The following is a 12,756-nucleotide window of genomic DNA, read 5'->3' as shown; positions in this document are numbered from 1 at the left end:
AGCGTGGGTTCCTACTTCGGATACACAGATAAGTAAACAATTGACAAGAGAATAAACGGAACACGTCATTAATACGAAACCCATACACTTAACTTTTCCCTCCTGTTGCTGTGGCTGTGAGAGCACGCGTAGAATTAATAGAGCTTCAGATACACAAGAACGGGTGAGTTCACTGAGCTGCGTGCAGTACAAATTCGCAGTTGAGGAACATAACATGTTTAAAGCAGTCGTGTCCGTTGCTGATAGTAAACTGCCCATGAAGGCAGGAATGAGGCCTGATTAAGGGACGAATGCCGACTCTGTCTTCTGTAGGCTGCTGCGGAACTGCGCCGTGTTTCTGTACTTGTGACAAAGCTATTGATACTCTAGTAGACTCGGACTGGACTCAGAACACATCCCTCCTGTTACTGTTTCTTTCCTTTGTTGGTTTTTCATCTACCCGCATCCCATATGGCCAGGGGGGAGGGGAGGTGGAAAATGGCTCTGAGCACTATGGGACTTAACAACTGAGGTCATCAGTCCCCTAGAACTTAGAACTACTTAAACCTAACTAACCTAAGGACATCACACACATCCATGCCCGAAGCAGGATTCGAACCTGCGACCGTAGCGGTCGCGCGGTTCCAGACTGAAGCGCCTAGAACCGCTCGGTCACCACGGCCGGCAGGGGAGGTGGAGTTGCCAGTGCTACAGCAACCTACTCTCCACAACTCACAGCAATAAATTAAATGAGACTAAAATCTAGAAACGGATAGTTGAGATATTTACACAGAATTTAAATCTTTGTAAAAACGAAAAATAAAAATGGAAGTATTTGGATATACGATGACCAACTTCTTGCTCCAGTAATTAAAAACAGTAATAATGAAAAGGTAAAATGAAACACAATGAAAACGCTTTTCAAACATGTTGCTGAAATTCTGGTATTTAAAAGGATTACCACTCCTGTCACCAGAAACTAGAGTGACCTGCTTTAGATAGGAAGTCAGTTGTTGAAGGGGGAAAGGTTAGCCACTGAGGAATGTGGTGGTGTTAGGATGGAGAACTGGTGCATTGCAGCGATGGGGTGGGAGAGGCTGCTAGACAGAAGAGTGGGTGGAGTAGAGGGGGGAACTGGTGACACTAACAGTTTTTAGGAAAAGGAGGGTGGGGATAGAAATGCAGATGGGGAAAAATGAGGTAAGGATATGTGGGGAGGGGATGGAGAGGAAGTCCTGATAAGATGGACTGGATGGTGTGTACCTGGAGCTGGTAGGATGGCTAAATGTCGGGGTAGAGATCATGATTGGGAGGGGGAGATGGTTGAAGTTTCTTTGGGAGAGCACGCAGAGGGTACGTAGGTGAAGGTTTGATGGCATGTGTTGGTAAAGGTGCGGCAGCATATGAACACTGGGAAGTAGAGGGGAAACGATATAATTGTTGAAGTTGAGTTTGTGGATGTTGTAGACTGTTTGGAGGTGCTCAATGTGAGTGAACATAGGCCGAGCGGTTCTAGGCGCTTCAGTCTGGAACCGCGCGACCGCTACGGTAGCAGGTTCGAATCCTGCCTCGGGCATAGATGTGTGTCGTGTCCTCAGGTTAGGTAGGTTTAAGTAGTTCTAAGTTCTAGGGGACTAATGACCTCTGATGTTAAGTCCCATAGTGCTCAGAGCCATTTTGAGTGAACATAGGTGGTAATGTGATGAGCTGGTAATAGACCCTTGTGGGGGAAGGCAAACGGATGTGGAAAACGAGGCAGAGTTCATGACATTCCAGGACCTGGAGCGACTGATACAACTTGGGAGGAGCGGAGAGCCATGCAGTATTCACATAACAAAGGATGTGACAGATCAAGGATTCATAGGTGTGGAGGACAGTGGAGGGGTACAGTCTCCAAGATTGGCCAGTTAGTGTCCTGTCCTGGGCGATAGTTTTTGATGAGCCTGGCGTAGCGGTGATGTCTCGTAACTGCAGGAGGCGTGTTTTACTTCTTCTTCCTCATTGGTGCCTGGCGATGCTGTTCCAACATACAGCATTTGTGTGGTGGCCGATTATCGACGACACTGCGTAAAGTACAGGAGACGAAGAGATAAGAAGATATATTAATTTAAATGGATTCGCACTGCGACTGAAAGCTGCAGCTAAACAACTTTGTTACATTCCATGGGCAGTCAAAAATCGTATGGCCATTCTTCGATAAGAGAATGGTTTTTTAACTGACATAGTAAATTTACCCAACTGCAAACGTGGGTAAAAATGATTACTACAGAAATTTCAAGCACGTCCTACGTCCAGATGCTTGTTGGCAGGATTTCATGTTATCAGTGTGATGTGTGCTGTAGATAATGGAGAAAAACGAGTAATTTTCACCGTTAGGTGAACTGACACTGTTGTCCTGCAAACGATGTTAATAATGTCTATTTGTTGACCCTATGCCAGTTTCGGATACTCAAAATAAGGTGATGCTCTACGCTCTGGCCCTACACGGGCAAATCGGGCGCGACTAACCGCCATGTCGTCCACTGCCAATGGCATCATCCGATGCGATGCGAAGAGTCATGTGGTCAGCACATGGCTCTCCCGGTCTTTTACGGGTTTCTTGATCATGGAACCGCTACTAATCGGTCGTAGCCTCATCAGCTGGCCTCGTGGGGTTGTGTGCAAAAAATGGCTCTGAGCACTATGGGACTTAACAGCTGTGGTCATCAGTCCCCTAGAACTTAGAACTACTTAAACATAACCAACCTAAGGACATCAAACACATCTATGCCCGAGGCAGGATTCGAACCTGCGACCGTAGCAGTCGCGCGGTTCCGGACTGCGCGCCTAGAACCGCTCGACCACCGCGGCCGGTGGTTGTGTGCACTCAGTACCAGTCTTCGCAGCAAGGAAAAATTCCTGACAATACCGGGAATCGATCCCGGGCCCCCTGCTTGTCAGTCAACCGCGCTCACCACTCAGCAGAGGAAATGGAATTCGTCTATAGAGCCACCACCAAAAGGTAGCTCCTATTTACCAACAGTGGACTAAAAAGTATTACTTAGTGTTGTAGGCGGAACAATGTGTTCCATTATACATTTAGCACAAGTGTGCAATTAATTCGAAGGAAAAATAAGGTGATTTGTAGGTTGAAATTGAGAAAGGAGGTATGTACAACACAGAAAAGCTTTTGTTTGAAGTGATAAATAGCTCGGAAGCTGTATGCTATTTTCAAAAACTTCAAAAGAGCTAAAATCTTAGCTGAACCTTCTTCGAATTTACAGTATTGTTTTAATACTCTCTTGTCGCTACAGGCATAATGAATTCATCTACAGGATATCACAGAGGTAATAAACAGTAACATATTTACTGAATTTGAACTTTCACAGTGACCTAAATAAAAAAGGACCAGTGTTACTGAAAATGTGTGGTAAGTCTATAGGACCAAACTGCTGAGGACATCGGTCCGTAGGCTTACACACTACTTAATATAACTTAAACTAACTTACACTAAGGACAACACACACACCCATAGCCGAGGGAGGACTCGAACCTCCGACGGGGAGAGCCGCGCGAACCATGGCAAGGCGCGAAAGACCACGCGGCTACTCCGCGCCGCACCAATGCTATTCTTCGTTCAAAAAATATTAATTGGAAGCGCCCTATTTAGACAACATATACAAAATATTAATGATAGCAAAAGCAAGTAGGCAATAGGCCTAATGATTCATAAACACTAAAACAAAGTAGAGTATGTATCTCCTCCGTGCGTAATGTAACATTTATGCTGCGTATGATGGCTAAAGGAAAGAAAAACAAGTGAAGGGTACTTTAATACTTAAGTTCAAAACGTACGTACACAAGCAGCTAAGAACGAAAGGCAACACAGACGATTTCATAACGCTAGCAGCTATGTTCTCATGTTTCGATGAGTTTCGGCTGTTCAAGTTGCCTCTCTGACGGTGACGCAATTTAGCGTTTACCTTCTAACACCAAATGGAACTTTATTCCATTTCCTTGCTAAAATGCCAATTTCAGTTTTAATTTTCGTTTCTCAATCAACGTTTTTAGATGAGAAATTTTAAAGCTCCCATTTTAAAAGAAAATCTCCCGGTACTTGCCTGAAGCCACGGAGAACCTAAATTTGGCTGATCGCAGAAGCAGAGACAAAATAACTATGGTAACATTAGGCTCTACAATAAACATTTTCGCGTGCTGAATACGGCTCATTATATTTCTTTAAAGGTTGTGACGGTAAGTCACATAAATGGACATTTGGAGAAAGGGAAAGGAAGTTTTTGTTATGAGACTTTAAGTTTTTGTTATGAGACTTTTGAATTATTTCAAGACTGTGTACGTGTGCGCGATGTATAACAAACAGGAAAGAACGTAAGTTATTATTATCAAAACACAAATAGCGATGTAATTAACAAAACATTGTTTTTTTGGTATAATCTCTGTGTAACATAGGCCATGAAGATCAGAGACAATGCTTTGATTGAACTAGCTCTCCTGTTTTGTTTCGTCTAGCGGTAGGCCGCCATTGTATTGCTGTCTGATAATTAACGTAAGTTTTAAAAATACACTCCTAGAAATTGAAATAAGTACACCGTCAATTCATTGTCCCAGGAAGGGGAAACTTTATTGACACATTCCTGGGGTCAGATACATCACATGATCACACTGACAGAACCACAGGCACATAGACACAGGCAACAGAGCATGCACAATGTCGGCACTAGTACAGTGTATATCCACCTTTCGCAGCAATGCAGGCTGCTATTCTCCCATGGAGACGATCGTAGAGACGCTGGATGTAGTCCTGTGGAACGGCTTGCCATGCCATTTCCACCTGGCGCCTCAGTTGGACCAGCGTTCGTGCTGGACGTGCAGACCGCGTGAGATGACGCTTCATCCAGTCCCAAACATGCTCAATGGGGGACAGATCCGGAGATCTTGCTGGCCAGGGTAGTTGACTTACACCTTCTAGAGCACGTTGGGTGGCACGGGATACATGCGGACGTGCATTGTCCTGTTGGAACAGCAAGTTCCCTTGCCGGTCTAGGAATGGTAGAACGATGGGTTCGATGACGGTTTGGATGTACCGTGCACTATTCAGTGTCCCCTCGACGATCACCATTGGTGTACGGCCAGTGTAGGAGATCGCTCCCCACACCATGATGCCGGGTGTTGGCCCTGTGTGCCTCGGTCGTATGCAGTCCTGAATGTGGCGCTCACCTGCACGGCGCCAAACACGCATACGACCATCATTGGCACCAAGGCAGAAGCGACTCTCATCGCTGAAGACGACACGTCTCCATTCGTCCCTCCATTCACGCCTGTCGCGACATCACTGGAGGCGGGCTGCACGATGTTGGGGCGTGAGCGGAAGACGGCCTAACGGTGTGCGGGACCGTAGCCCAGCTTCATGGAGACGGTTGCGAATGGTCCTCGCCGATACCCCAGGAGCAACAGTGTCCCTAATTTGCTGGGAAGTGGCGGTGCGGTCCCCTACGGCACTGCGTAGGATCCTACGGCCTTGGCGTGCATCCGTGCGTCGCTGCGGTCCGATACCAGGTCGACGGGCACGTGCACCTTCCGCCGACCACTGGCGACAACATCGATGTACTGTGCAGACCTCACGCCCCACGTGTTGAGCAATTTGGCGGTACGTCCACCCGGCCTCCCGCATGCCCACTATACGCCCTCGCTCAAAGTCCGTCAACTGCACATACGGTTCACGTCCACGCTGTCGCGGCATGCTACCAGTGTTAAAGACTGCGATGGAGCTCCGTATGCCACGGCAAACTGGCTGACACTGACGGCGGCGGTGCACAAATGCTGCGCAGCTAGCGCCATTCGACGGCCAACACCGCGGTTCCTGGTGTGTCCGCTGTGCCGTGCGTGTGATCATTGCTTGTACAGCCCTCTCGCAGTGTCCGGAGCAAGTATGGTGGGTCTGACACACCGGTTTCAATGTGTTCTTTTTTCCATTTCCAGGAGTGTATAATGGAAATTGTCATTAGAAAGTGTGTAGTATTGACTTAGTTGTCACCTCTCATGATTGCAACCATTAATTATAATTAACAAAATTTTTACAGAACTTCGTAGTGCCGGGAGTTCATCTCCCCTGGCAGGATTTATTCGGCCATTACGCTGACTGTATTATTTAATTAAAATATCATGTCATAATATTAAATGTAAATGTGAGAGACTTCTCAATTTTGATCTTTCATTAATTTAAAAGTTAAACAGAGTCAAAATAGATTTGGTTTATTAATATTTAGAATACTGAGCGAGTTCCATATGTTTCATTTTGGCCGCCTAACGGCAGACGAGATTCTCTCCAGTTTTGCCTTCCGCAATATCTCAGTCAATCTTTGTGTAATTTGGTACATGAATAACCAGTAGCCCCTAAGACCCATATTAATAATTACAGTTTGCGTAAGATTACGCATATTTTCTTTTCTAAATAGCAGCGCTCACGCAAACTATTTAGTAGAAGGCGATGAGTCGAGCGCTGTGTTTAAAAAATATTATATCGTGCGTACTTCGGGGTAGCCGATGTCCGTACGAGTGTTATCACGGTATAAGTTAATTAAAAGTCTCATGCTAGCCCACAATATTTAAAGCCACCCCAACCAAAATCATAAAATATATAATTATAAAAATAAAAAAATATACACTTATACCGTGATAAGGTTGGGTAGTGAAAATGCTCTTTCTGCTTGTGCTAGTGGTTTTATGACTGCAGAGTGACGAATTGACGAGGGTTTAAAAGAGTTTTCAACAAAATTTTACTCGGACGCTACAGATGTCCGTATATACTATTGTCTGTAAAAAGTGAAACACTCAGAAGTAATGGTGTGCAACATGCCACGATAAGAGGACGTGTAGAACAGCGGAACCATAATAAGTGATTAAAAGGGCAGAGAGGTGGCGTTAACGTAGGACTAACAGCGGTCTCTTCCGCGTGATCGGGAAGGTCAGTGTTACGCAACAGTCAGTCGATACGGAGCCGTCATACGGATCTGAAACGTGCAACAAAGTGCCACTATGCCTAGCCGACGTAACGGGGTGGAATATCGGTATGTGAGTGTGTTCGAATTGATGAGAATGATTGGTCTCCAGGTGGTGTCTCTGTGGTTCCGTGACACTGCGGCCCGTACACGGCACGCTGCTTCAACTGCGTGGCGTTTGTGGAACCAGTGGAGAGAAGAGGGCCGTACACAGCGCCGACAGGGTATTGGATAACACAGTGTGACCACAGTGCGAGATGACCGCCATCTTACCCGCTTGGCCGTGACGGACAGAACAACTTCGTCCACAGTGTTGGCGCGACGTTGAAACACTGCAACGGGCTTGGACATTTCTGCGTCGATGACTCGGCGCCGCCCCCGCAGAGTGGACTGTTGGTACGCATGCCACTGCGGAGGCTTCCATTGACCAGAACCCACCTAGGCCACAGACCGCAATCAGACCGTCAATACCGACTGGCGTGCTGAGTGGCAAAGTGTAGTAGTTTCGGACGAGTCCCACTTAATCTTGTCCTTCAGTGATAGCCGCGTATGTGTTCGACGCCGCCGCCGCGGTGAACCCAATCGTCTTGAGGGCTAACTTGCGATGCCACTACCCGAATTTACTGTATTATTATTAGACCATGCGACATCGGACTTCCGGAAAGCGGCTCTCGCGTGTAGACACCCTATGGTGATCCAACTACTACGAGGGCAGTTCAATAAGTAATGCAACACATTTTTTTTCTCGGCCAATTTTGGTTGAAAAAAACGGAAATTTCTTGTGGAATATTTTCAAACATTCCCGCTTCGTCTCGTATAGTTTCATTGACTTCCGACAGGTGGCAGCGCTGTACGGAGCTGTTAAAATGGCGTCTGTAACGGATGTGCATTGCAAACAACGGGCAGTGATCGAGTTTCTTTTGGCGGAAAACCAGGGCATCTCAGATATTCATAGGCGCTTGCAGAATGTCTACGGTGATCTGGCAGTGGACAAAAGCACGGTGAGTCGTTGGGCAAAGCGTGTGTCATCATCGCCGCAAGGTCAAGCAAGACTGATCTCCCGCGTGCGGGCCGGCCGTGCACAGCTGTGACTCCTGCAATGGCGGAGCGTGCGAACACACTCGTTCGAGATGATCGACGGATCACCATCAAACAACTCAGTGCTCAACTTGACATCTCTGTTGGTAGTGCTGTCACAATTGTTCACCAGTTGGGATATTCAAAGGTTTGTTCCCGCTGGGTCCCTCGTTGTCTAAGCGAACACCATAAAGAGCAAAGGAGAACCATCTGTGCGGAATGGCTTGCTCGTCATGTGGCTGAGGGTGACAATTTCTTGTCAAAGATTGTTACAGGCGATGAAACATGGGTTCATCACTTCGAACCTGAAACAAAACGGCAATCAATGGAGTGGCGCCACACCCACTCCCCTACCAAGAAAAAGTTTAAAGCCATACCCTCAGTCGGTAAAGTCATGGTTACAGTCTTCTGGGACGCTGAAGGGGTTATTCTATTCGATGTCCTGAAGTGTATTGTGCTACTCTTCATAAATGGAAGAAACGACTTCAGCGTGTTCGTAGGCACAAAAATCTGAACGAACTTCTCCTTCTTCATGACAACGCAAGACCTCACACAAGTCTTCGCACCCGAGAGGAGCTCACAAAACTTCAGTGGACTGTTCTTCCTCATGCACCCTACAGCCCCGATCTCGCACCGTCGGATTTCCATATGTTTGGCCCAATGAAGGACGCAATCCGTGGGAGGCACTACGCGGATGATGAAGCAGTTATTGATGCAGTACGACGTTGGCTCCGACATCGGCCAGTGGAATGGTACCGTGCAGGCATACAGGCCCTCATTTCAAGGTGGCGTAAGGCCGTATCATTGAATGGAGATTACGTTGAAAAATAATGTTGTGTAGCTAAAAGATTGGGGAATAACCTGGTGTATTTCAATGCTGAATAAAACAACCCCTGTTTCAGAAAAAAAATGTGTTGCACTACTTTTTGAACTGCCCTCGTACACGGAATTTTTGGAATAAATAATGATAATGGCGAGTAACAAACTTATTTTTACGTCTACATTTGATCATTAGTAGCATTGATAATCTCTTTGAAGTGACTGAACAGGGAGCACTTAATTCTGTATGTTTGATATTGCCTAGCAGGACATTATTCATTTAAAACAATACCACAGCCTGAAATCGTTTCATAATACATAAACACACATGACAAACACTTCAACTTGTTTTAGGTTAATGTAAACTACAAAAATTGTAATTACTGAATTTAATGTTATTGAGCTTGCATTGTGCTGAAGGCACAATGTGTACTGTGGTGGCAGCAATTTCCTTGAACGCTTAATTAAAGAACAATACAGATCTGCTTGTCAGTACAGTTACTGAAAACACTAATTGAGAATCACGCTGCTCGGACGGAACCGAGTAATTTTTGACTATGGCAATGTAGTGAAAAGCCACCACATCGCGCTGGATAGTAATTAAGGTGGCCCAGTACCTGGCATCTTCCATCCGTTGCATGTAGAGGCGTGTGCTGGCAATTCCGGCGTTAATTCCGATTATTTTCTCTTGTAATACAGCTACGCCGATACTCACGCACCATAACTTTTCACTGATGTTGCAGCACATAGAAATCACTGGATATGGGGTACTAATGAGCTATTTCCTTTAAATAATTGATTACACTCGGGGAATGCAGTTTAAACCACGAAATTATTATTGCCTCCAAACTTTACACACTGTAGAGAACTTGGTTTGACTATTACACAAACTGATTCACAAAATATAAATGTAAAGGTAATGGCGTCGGTATAACAACCACCGTTCATAATAATACTCTTGTAAGATAACTTCTAGTTCATTGCTACTGAAGTGAGCTCATCGATGGACCTCATCAGTTATTGAGAGCACAACACACCGTTGGATGCGGCTACTGGTCCCTTCACACCTCGCCGTTGGCACAAGCAATTCGTCGCAGTTAACACAGCACTGCACCATGCAGTGCCATGCACCTCAGAGCGGGAAACCGTATTATTTTGCCGCTCACAGCCCATCTCCGTCGAAATAGCGTCTTACAAGCCTTAGTGTCCATTTAGCTAGTAGCCATACTATAAACAAAGTACATATCTGTTTTCAGCTCACTTCTAAATGGTCTGTTAGCAACGTTACCGTAGGTAGCACACACCGGCAGTCACTTTTACAACACTTAACACTTGTTCTGCCTCAGAACTACGCCAACATACTTCTACCGCCAATATTACGCGCCAGCCTGTACACTGTTCTCATTCTCGGGGATTCCTCCTACACCTAAATATTATTTTGCATTACGCCATGTTCTCTATTTACAATTAAACATACCATAGTATTACAATATTCAATTACAGTCATTTTCATATATTAAAGTAATATTACATTTATATTTTTACTACATGTAACAATATTATTTAGTTTAATTCTTTTGTTATTTCGCTGTCAGAGTGCAGCACAAGCCAGACACTGTCTCCCACATAGCGTTCTTCAATTTAGGTGCCACCAGGCGGAAACACTTCCGCTTTGCCTTCGATTCTGGTCCACAGATGGCATAAGCGTCCACTTTCTCCACTGTTGCGCCTTGACTCTGCCTGGCATTCACTAGACGGTATGTTGTTACATTACGAACTGAACAGCTACCGCTCCATCAGGGAGCTTTTGCATCCCGAGGCACTGCCCCTCCTAAAGGCTGCTCCACATGCTATATTTCAGCCGGACAACGCCTGGCCGCATATGGCGAGGAATGTGCAACCCTGCTTCGAAGAACGGCGGGTAACACTGCTGCCCTGGCCTGCCTGTTTGACTGACATGTCTCCTGTCGAACCCATCTGGGATGTGGTTGGTAGGCAATTTGTTCGTTTAGGTCTCCTGCAGCCACAGTTGACGATTTGCGGACGCGCCTACAAACCTCGTGGCAGAGTGTTTCGCAGCAGCAAATTCAGGCGCTCTTTGATTCCATGCTCTTCTGATTGCAGAACGTGGCGGCGTTCCTCTGCACTGAATTTTCACACTCCAGTGCATGTATAGGTCTGCAAATCTAATCATATGTTTAGTGTCGTGTCCCTAATCGATGGAATTATTTTCACTGTGATCACATCTCTTCATATCAGTGTTTCAACTTTTCCGAACTGCAGTACATTTCTTCTGAAAAAAGCTACTGAACGAAATTTCACGAAAAAGTTCAAGAAATTATGAAGCGCAAATCAGAGTATCAGAACGTCGTTAGAGAAGCACAATAAACTCAGACAAGAGAAGATCGGGAAGAAACCGCACGTGTCACGTCATTCTGGAATTCGCCTTAAGGGGAACCGCGAAAATCTTAAATGTTGATGTAATGAGTGGGGATTTTAATCCCACCCCACTTACCAAAGAATGGCGAAGATTACGTCAACGCTGCCAGTATCCGTTTCGTCACCATAGAGTGCAACTGCTTCATGTAGGCGATGAAGACTGACGATTTCGCTTTGTGGTCTTCAGTCTGAAATCAGGCTTGATACAGTTCTCCAAGTTGGCCTATTCTATGCATCTCTGCATATCCACTGCAGTACACAGCCGTTTGAATCTGCTTAATGCGGACAGTCCTTGTTCTCCATCTGCAATTTAACTCTCTACCATGATCGCTTTACCTGTGTGATAAATCTTTATTTCTTATCCAACTACACTCCTGGAAATGGAAAAAAGAACACATTGACACCGGTGTGTCAGACCCACCATACTTGCTCCGGACACTGCGAGAGGGCTGTACAAGCAATGATCACACGCACGGCACAGCGGACACACCAGGAACCGCGGTGTTGGCCGTCGAATGGCGCTAGCTGCGCAGCATTTGTGCACCGCCGCCGTCAGTGTCAGCCAGTTTGCCGTGGCATACGGAGCTCCATCGCAGTCTTTAACACTGGTAGCATGCCGCGACAGCGTGGACGTGAACCGTATGTGCAGTTGACGGACTTTGAGCGAGGGCGTATAGTGGGCATGCGGGAGGCCGGGTGGACGTACCGCCGAATTGCTCAACACGTGGGGCGTGAGGTCTCCACAGTACATCGATGTTGTCGCCAGTGGTCGGCGGAAGGTGCACGTGCCCGTCGACCTGGGACCGGACCGCAGCGACGCACGGATGCACGACAAGACCGTAGGATCCTACGCAGTGCCGTAGGGGACCGCACCGCCAATTCCCAGCAAATTAGGGACACTGTTGCTCCTGGGGTATCGGCGAGGACCATTCGCAACCGTCTCCATGAAGCTGGGCTACGGTCCCGCACACCGTTAGGCCGTCTTCCGCTCACGCCCCAACATCGTGCAGCCCGCCTCCAGTGGTGTCGCGACAGGCGTGAATGGAGGGACGAATGGAGACGTGTCGTCTTCAGCGATGAGAGTCGCTTCTGCCTTGGTGCCAATGATGGTCGTATGCGTGTTTGGCGCCGTGCAGGTGAGCGCCACAATCAGGGCTGCATACGACCGAGGCACACAGGGCCAACACCCGGCATCATGGTGTGGGGAGCGATCTCCTACACTGGCCGTACACCACTGGTGATCGTCGAGGGGACACTGAATAGTGCACGGTACATCCAAACCGTCATCGAACCCATCGTTCTACCATTCCTAGACCGGCAAGGGAACTTGCTGTTCCAACAGGACAATGCACGTCCGCATGTATCCCGTGCCACCCAACGTGCTCTAGAAGGTGTAAGTCAACTACCCTGGCCAGCAAGATCTCCGGATCTGTCCCCCATTGAG

The sequence above is a fragment of the Schistocerca cancellata genome, chromosome 5 (assembly GCF_023864275.1).
Source record: "Schistocerca cancellata isolate TAMUIC-IGC-003103 chromosome 5, iqSchCanc2.1, whole genome shotgun sequence".
Taxonomy (NCBI): domain Eukaryota; kingdom Metazoa; phylum Arthropoda; class Insecta; order Orthoptera; family Acrididae; genus Schistocerca; species Schistocerca cancellata.
This window is presented reverse-complemented; position numbering follows the sequence as displayed.